The sequence below is a fragment of the Austrofundulus limnaeus genome, unplaced genomic scaffold (assembly GCF_001266775.1).
Source record: "Austrofundulus limnaeus strain Quisiro unplaced genomic scaffold, Austrofundulus_limnaeus-1.0 Scaffold715, whole genome shotgun sequence".
Lineage (NCBI taxonomy): Eukaryota > Metazoa > Chordata > Actinopteri > Cyprinodontiformes > Rivulidae > Austrofundulus > Austrofundulus limnaeus.
The window spans coordinates 174,200-181,260 of NW_013953117.1; positions in this window are offsets into that span (position 1 = coordinate 174,200).

A 7,061-nucleotide genomic window follows, 5' to 3' on the forward strand; every position below is an offset into this window, starting at 1 on the left:
CCCCCACACCACACACACACACACACATTCAGCCCTCTACTATATCTCTCTACAAAGCTAACCTGAATAAATTATTTTATAGAAACTAGGGATGTAACAATTAATCGAAAATTGATTCATAATTGATTATAACTGCTTAAAATGTGAATTTCATTCATCCATCTATCTATACCCACTTCTTCCTTTCAGGGTCACGGGGGTCACTGGTGCCCATATCCAGCAGTCACAGTGAATTGATTAATAAAAATGAATTGTTTTTGTATAAAAGTAGGTTACATCTTTAAGACAAATTCAGTGTGATACTTGATGACTTTTGATCACAAAAGGATATGTGATGACATTCTTATTTATTTTGAAGTTATATTTTGTTACTAATTGGTACAAAGACAAAACTTATGATGTTAAAAAAAGAAACATTTTTGGTTTTGAAATGGCAACAATTCCTTTTGATAAACAAAAGACTAATCAGTGCTTTAAATCACATCCATACATTGATGGGACACACATCAGAGGCAATGAGGGGTTCAGTGTCTTGCCCAGGAACACTTCGACATGTGACTGAATAATGGTGTAAATGAACCCCCAAATCTTTCATTGCAGAACAGCTGCCCAATGACGCAGAGGTCTGTGTGAAGAGGTATGTAAAAAAAAATGTGGCAGACAGCTTAAGTTTGTCCAAAACGTAAGAGTACATTGTGAACAAAGCTGTAAAGGTACACCTTGGCAGAGGTACAAACTGTCCCAGAGCCGCTCTGCCATGTTTGGCATCTCAATGGTGTAATAGCTGCAAGTTGACGACAATATCCTACAATGTCTTTGTCGATGGTAAAAACAAGTCTCAGTCTAGGTTTGAAAGGGTTTTGTAAATGTGACATAGATATGTTTTTATAGATTTTTTTACTCCAAGCAAAAGCTAATGCTTTACATTCTAACAGAAATCACATTCCCAGTTTTTACTGTGAAATAATAAATCACTGGTGTTTCTGATAACTTACCCTTTTTTTTCCCTTTCTTGGCTTGCAAAAGCTATTCCAATTACCAACATGTGTCAACAGGTATTTCAAGAAAACGTACCAATAGCCAGCTAAAGAAAAGCTATTATAACAAACAAATCACATTTCAGGACTTTTTGAACAAACACTGTGCAGAAAGTGTCACATCAGACTTCTCTTTTGTGTCAGCTTCTGTGTATGGGTGCCACCTAGTAGTCTGACATCTGTCCAAAGACGATTGTTCTCCCTGTTGTCCCCCACAGAGCACTGCTGTCACTCTGGATCTGACATCGTTGTTGTGTGTCAAAGCCGGTGATGGAAAAATCTATTTCAAATCCAATTTGATTGTCCAGACAAAGAAGCAAGAATCCATTCGTTTCTGACATTAAAGCGACTACGGAAAACCAGATCTGCAGGACCAGGGTGCAGACAAGGTGCAGATGAGTCAGAAAGCTGGGTGTCGAGGTGCACGAGCCTCGTTAGTTCTGCCTCTCACAGGAAGCTGATCTCTCTAATCAGAATAAGAAGCCTGTCAGTGCACACTTCTCATCTTCTAATTAATTACAATCAGACAGGAATCTACAACACATTAGCACAACCTAGATGTCTCACAAATCCATGGACTTGTTCAGAGCACACACATAGTGAGAGCTCTTACTTCTACGTGCACTTGCCAAGGCACCTGGAGTGTGACCTCACTAAGTTTCAAGGGTGCCATGAAAGTGGAACTTTTTTTTTCGCTCATCGAATCGATACCCCTTAATGACTTGAACGTCTCAACCAGCTGTGACCAGGAGAGCAAAATATCCCGAGTCGAACTAATAAAAGATAGAATCACGGAGCCTGAGAAGGAGAAATGAAAAAAATAAATAAATAAAACGTGGGAGAGCGAGGGTGGCAGACAGGAGTCAAGAGAACCGCTCAGGTGGGGAGTGATTTAAGGAGTGCTGTCAACCACTTGTTCCCATTCTGGACTCTTTGAGGATCAGAAGAGGGCTTGGTGTCATTCGCCTGTCTGCTCTTTGATGGGTTCCACGTGAGAGACGAAGCTCCCGGTCTTTCATGTTGTACTTTGTATTCAAACGTCCCACACCTGGATGGAACTACTCTAAGTGGAGCTATTTAGCGCAAGCTCATCACACAGCTAATTTATTTTAGAGCAATTGAAAAGGGTTCATGTGACGGTTTTAATGAGAACATTTGTATTTAATTGGGTATCAAGGGCACTGATTTCACTTCCTCCTGTGTTGTAACAAACTGCTATTAGTATTTATGGTAAAAACAAAAGCTTAGTTGGGAGACATTACAGTGCAAAAAACAACAAATAATATACTTTTACTTTTCAGTTACACATTAAAATGTATTTCAATCGATTCCAAGCACCAAGTTTTCTGTGAATTTAAAGTAAGCAAATAGTTTTATGTACCTAATTTGCTCGCTTGCATTTATACTAACTCTCTGGCAAATAAATAAAAGGTTCAAGCTTGTGTTTTTTTTATTAATAACACTTATTGGACTTATCAGACACAGAGCAATAATGACCCATATTCTAGCGGAAAACCTTGACCTTTAATTTGTGAAACAACATAAACCGGAGAAAACATCTTTCTAAGTGTGTCTGACCTGCACTGTGTAATCAAGTGGAAAGGTTATGGAGATGCAGGCTGACTCATGGCCAAAACACAAACACCCACATGTCTGCACACCGACACACTGACGGAACAGAGCGGCTGGAGAGCGCTTTGTAAAGGTCAAGGGTTGTGGATCAATTCTGACAGGACCACGGGGATATGGACACAGATGGCACATAATCTTCCATCCCCTCTGAATTATGCAGCATGACTCCCCATCTTGTCTCGGGCCGAAATGACGGCCAAAACATTCACTCAGACCTAGTTACGATCTAATAAAAGCCCCTGTCAGTTCTCAGCCCGGTGGAACATTGAAGAGAGCAGCAGTGACTTGATAAGCCACCAAAGTGAACAGAAAACATTTCATTGAGGATTTCTTGAAAAAAAAAATCAAGTCTCAAATATTATTTTCAAACTGATTAGGTACAGTATCTTTCACACAGAATGACCACCTCACTATGAGATGTAAAAAAAATCCAGAAAAATGGTCTCTGCAGGGTCACCGACTAGAGCATGCACCAAACTACCGTAGTGAGGTCACATGATTAGTCATTGTTGTGGGAGCATGTGGAGGTTAGCCTTGCATGCATGGGCGTTGAAAATTCGACCCAGGATTGATCACAACAAGATCAAGAAAACAATCTAGCACAAACATAATACTCATGGCCATAGCCTGGGTTCTCAAGTTTCATGTACTGACAGTGAGACACAGATTTCATGCAGTGCACACGCCACACTTTGTATTTCTCATGCTAAAACACACTCACAAACACACACACACACACCCTTTTATGAAGAGAAACCCATGTGCAGTGCCATATTTCCCCAAATTAAGTTATCTAAACTATTTAGCTAGTTATCAAACACTTCTAGCAACTTTTTTCAAAAGCGTGACTGGCGATGGATCTACCAAAGGCACCGATCGTTCTGCAGTTACTGTCCTCAGCTTGCAGTGAGTGCTGCAGTAAGCCCCTCCCACTTTCTAAGCACAGACAGATGGTCAGTCTCAGCAGCGCTATTGATGTTACATACCACCAATTTCCTTTCTGATTCTGATACCAGGTAAAACTCAGTTTGGTATCAGCGATACAGATCCAATACTAATACTTTGTGCAAATAGGGCTATACCTAATGTAGTAAATCTAAAAAAGGAGCATATTTCAAATCATAGCTTCATAAAGGATTAAAAATGGCATCAGAGTAACTTATTTATATATTATTCTTAAAATCTGATGTAGTGTCCTCATTTATAATATAGCCGAGGACTCAGCCACAACAAATATGTGAAAAGGGTGTTTTAAACAACAAAAAATAAAGTGAATAATAAAATTTGGTTTAAATATCAAACTTGTATCTTCATTTGCGTTACATGAACATGAAAATACTAAACAGGTAACATACTGTATACAGACTGAGTAACAGATTGAGCACATGCCACTGCGCTTATGCATTACCATAGCATAGGATATGATTTAGATAAGATTTTAATGGTTTAGTTACTTTCCACTGTGTTCCTGGTAATGATATACTCTGTATGTTATCTGAAATGACTAGAGTATCAAAGTATCAATGTTTTCAACTCTAGAGGATAAAGTTCTGGTATCGGTGGTATTGATATTTCATTATCGATCCACACATCACTATCAGCTGCAGTCAGAGCAGAGAGGAGACCCTCTCCTCTCCCTGTCATCGTTACAAATCACGCATGTGCAACGCTGCCATTGATCCCACCATGGGTTACAAAGCAGGATGTAAATATAAGATTTAATGTAATGTTTTCACTGCCACTGTCATGCTAAAATAAATACCTGCGGTTCCAACCCTGGATAAAAACAGCAGGGTTGAGTTTATTCATCATTCACAACAGTGATTGTGTCATTGGCGGCTCGAAATCTCCAAGCTCAGTTCAAAACGTGAGAGTCCTGGCAAAAGCCTTATGCTGCTCTGTGTTTTAGAGTCATACCAGGGTAGGAGTACTGAGTGTGATGAAGATACAAAAGAGTATAGCAAGAAAACAAATTGTTGGGAACAAACTGTTTTGCAAGTACCAAAATTTAAGTTTCTTTTATAATAACCCTAATCTAAGAAGTAATTGGGAACACAGATTGGTCATCAACCACTGTGAATTTTTAATTACCAGAATACTTGGACCACCTTACTTGAACTCCACCAATCACTGGTTATAGAGGAATTCAAGTAAAGGACTTTTTTAAAAAATATATACATATATATTTATAGTATATTACACACTGAAGATCCTTTGTGTTGCCAAAATTAGCACTCTTGCTTTCAAACAAGCAGTCCAGAAGCTTATTTAGGTCCAATGCTTTGATTCAAAGCATAGCTTGGATCAAAGCATAATTTCAGAACAAATCTGAAGCCGCTTGCTTGTTTTAGCAAAAGAAGAGACAGAAAGATGAAAACAACACATCCGTGTGTTCACATAACACTTTTTGTGAAAACTAGATCCTCAAAAATATCTTTCTAAGGTAGTAATGATATACAAAGTGAAAAATAAGGGCTTGGTTCACAAAAGAACAACAAAAAAGGCCAAGAAAAGGACACAGGATTAGCTCTACTGCCTTTCAATTACCACCCCTCTTTTTTTTGAAGCTGGTCCAGCTCTCCTCAGAGACGTAGAAGATTGAATTGCTGAACACATCTGCCCAAACAAAACAGCTCTCCACCTTCCAGCCAGCAGAGGGAAGAAGCAGCAGTGTGACAGTGACAACACGTCCATGTCAGAGCCTGATAAGTCCTATAAGTGTTGAAAAAAATCTGAGGGCTTAATTCAAAAGTGCAGCGGAGCAACAAATAGAGCAGACAGGTAGGAAACAACAGAGCACTGTATAATTGGAGCTTTAAGACTTTATTTTTTTTTTTGATACGGCACATCAGGGTTTTTGTTTTGTTTCAAGATAAAGGCAATTTAGTTCAGGTTTTTAATCTCAAAAGTGGATTAATTGTTGCATTCTCTTTATTGCATCTGAACATTTCAATTCTGCTCTTCAAAATAGTCCAAAATGAGCTTGAACTGTTGAACTTTCTCCTTTACACCTATAAATAATAACAAAACAGCAATTTGTTGAATCCTCATCCAGGAGAAGTTGAATTTGTAATGGCAGGAACGGTCTCTCTGAGCAGATTGAAAACTCATTTGCCTGTATCTGAGTGACAATGTGCTTCCACTGGCAGAAGTCAAGATTGACATCTGGAGGCTGCAGTGATTTAGGTGCACATATAAAAATCCAGCATTAACTTATTCCTGAAATACGTTTTCTTTTTAAATGTCACCTATATGCAGGGAGAAATATTACAGAGAGCGCTCCTAAATCCATCATGTACTCAAATCACATCATGTGGTCAGTTCACAGTGGACAGAATAATTTATTTTATTTATTTATTTTTGGAAGATGGCTAAATGTGTTACAATGCAAATGTCCAGAAGTCATTACCGGTACTTAGAAAATTCTGTATTTACACTGTGGTCACTATGTACCAGTGTTCATGACAACTAATATTTAGAAGAAAAATTGTCCTGCGTAAATGATTACTTCATTTTTTAAAAGTATTCCAAAGATCATTTACAATGTTTGAGCAATATTACAACTGTGGTATCAAACATTTGTGCTTGTCTATTGTGCAAGCCATGAAAAAGAAAATATTAATGTTTTAAATTTTAGTTGCTCTATCACAGCTAATGGGTTGTGACAGTTTTTTTCTAATTTAATCAGGAGATGTCAGACAAGTACACGAGACACGAGCAGTGCAAACCAAAATTATTTCGTCTCTACATTATTTAGTGTCCTTATAAACTATAGCAAAGGCAGAGTTTAAAGAAACAATTAAAACAGATAATCAGTAAATAAGAGGTCTAATTGTGAAGTTACTACCAATATCACTATTATGTTTTAACCCTCCCAGAGAGTTAATGGTACAGGAAAACAATGAGCTAATAATGAAAAATTATGAACTTTGTGCTGTGGTTCCCAAAGATGTTCTGCTTCATTAGGTTTGTGCCGGCAGAAATCAGAGAATTATATTATGTAACTTTCCCAGAAATTGCTCTAATGACCGTAAATCCCTCTCAACCCACTTTGCTCTTTGATTTGCAGTAATTAACTAAGTGAAAAGGGGATTTTTTTCCTGTTAAGAAGCATTTGCTGCCAGAACAGAGGACAATCGAATGCTAGTTTTTTTTACTTCAAGTTTTGAGTATCAACTTCGTAAAGCGTTTGACACAGTTGATCATTATACTCTCTTACAAAAGTTGATTTCTTTTCAACTTTCATCATCTGCAATACAAATGTTTTCCTCTTATTTGACTGTCAGGTTGTGAAACATGGAAGCTCTGTGTCTGGGTCTCTGCCCTGTTCCGTGGGAGTTCCGCAGGGTAGCATACCGGGCCCATTGCTTTTCCTATTATACATAAATGACC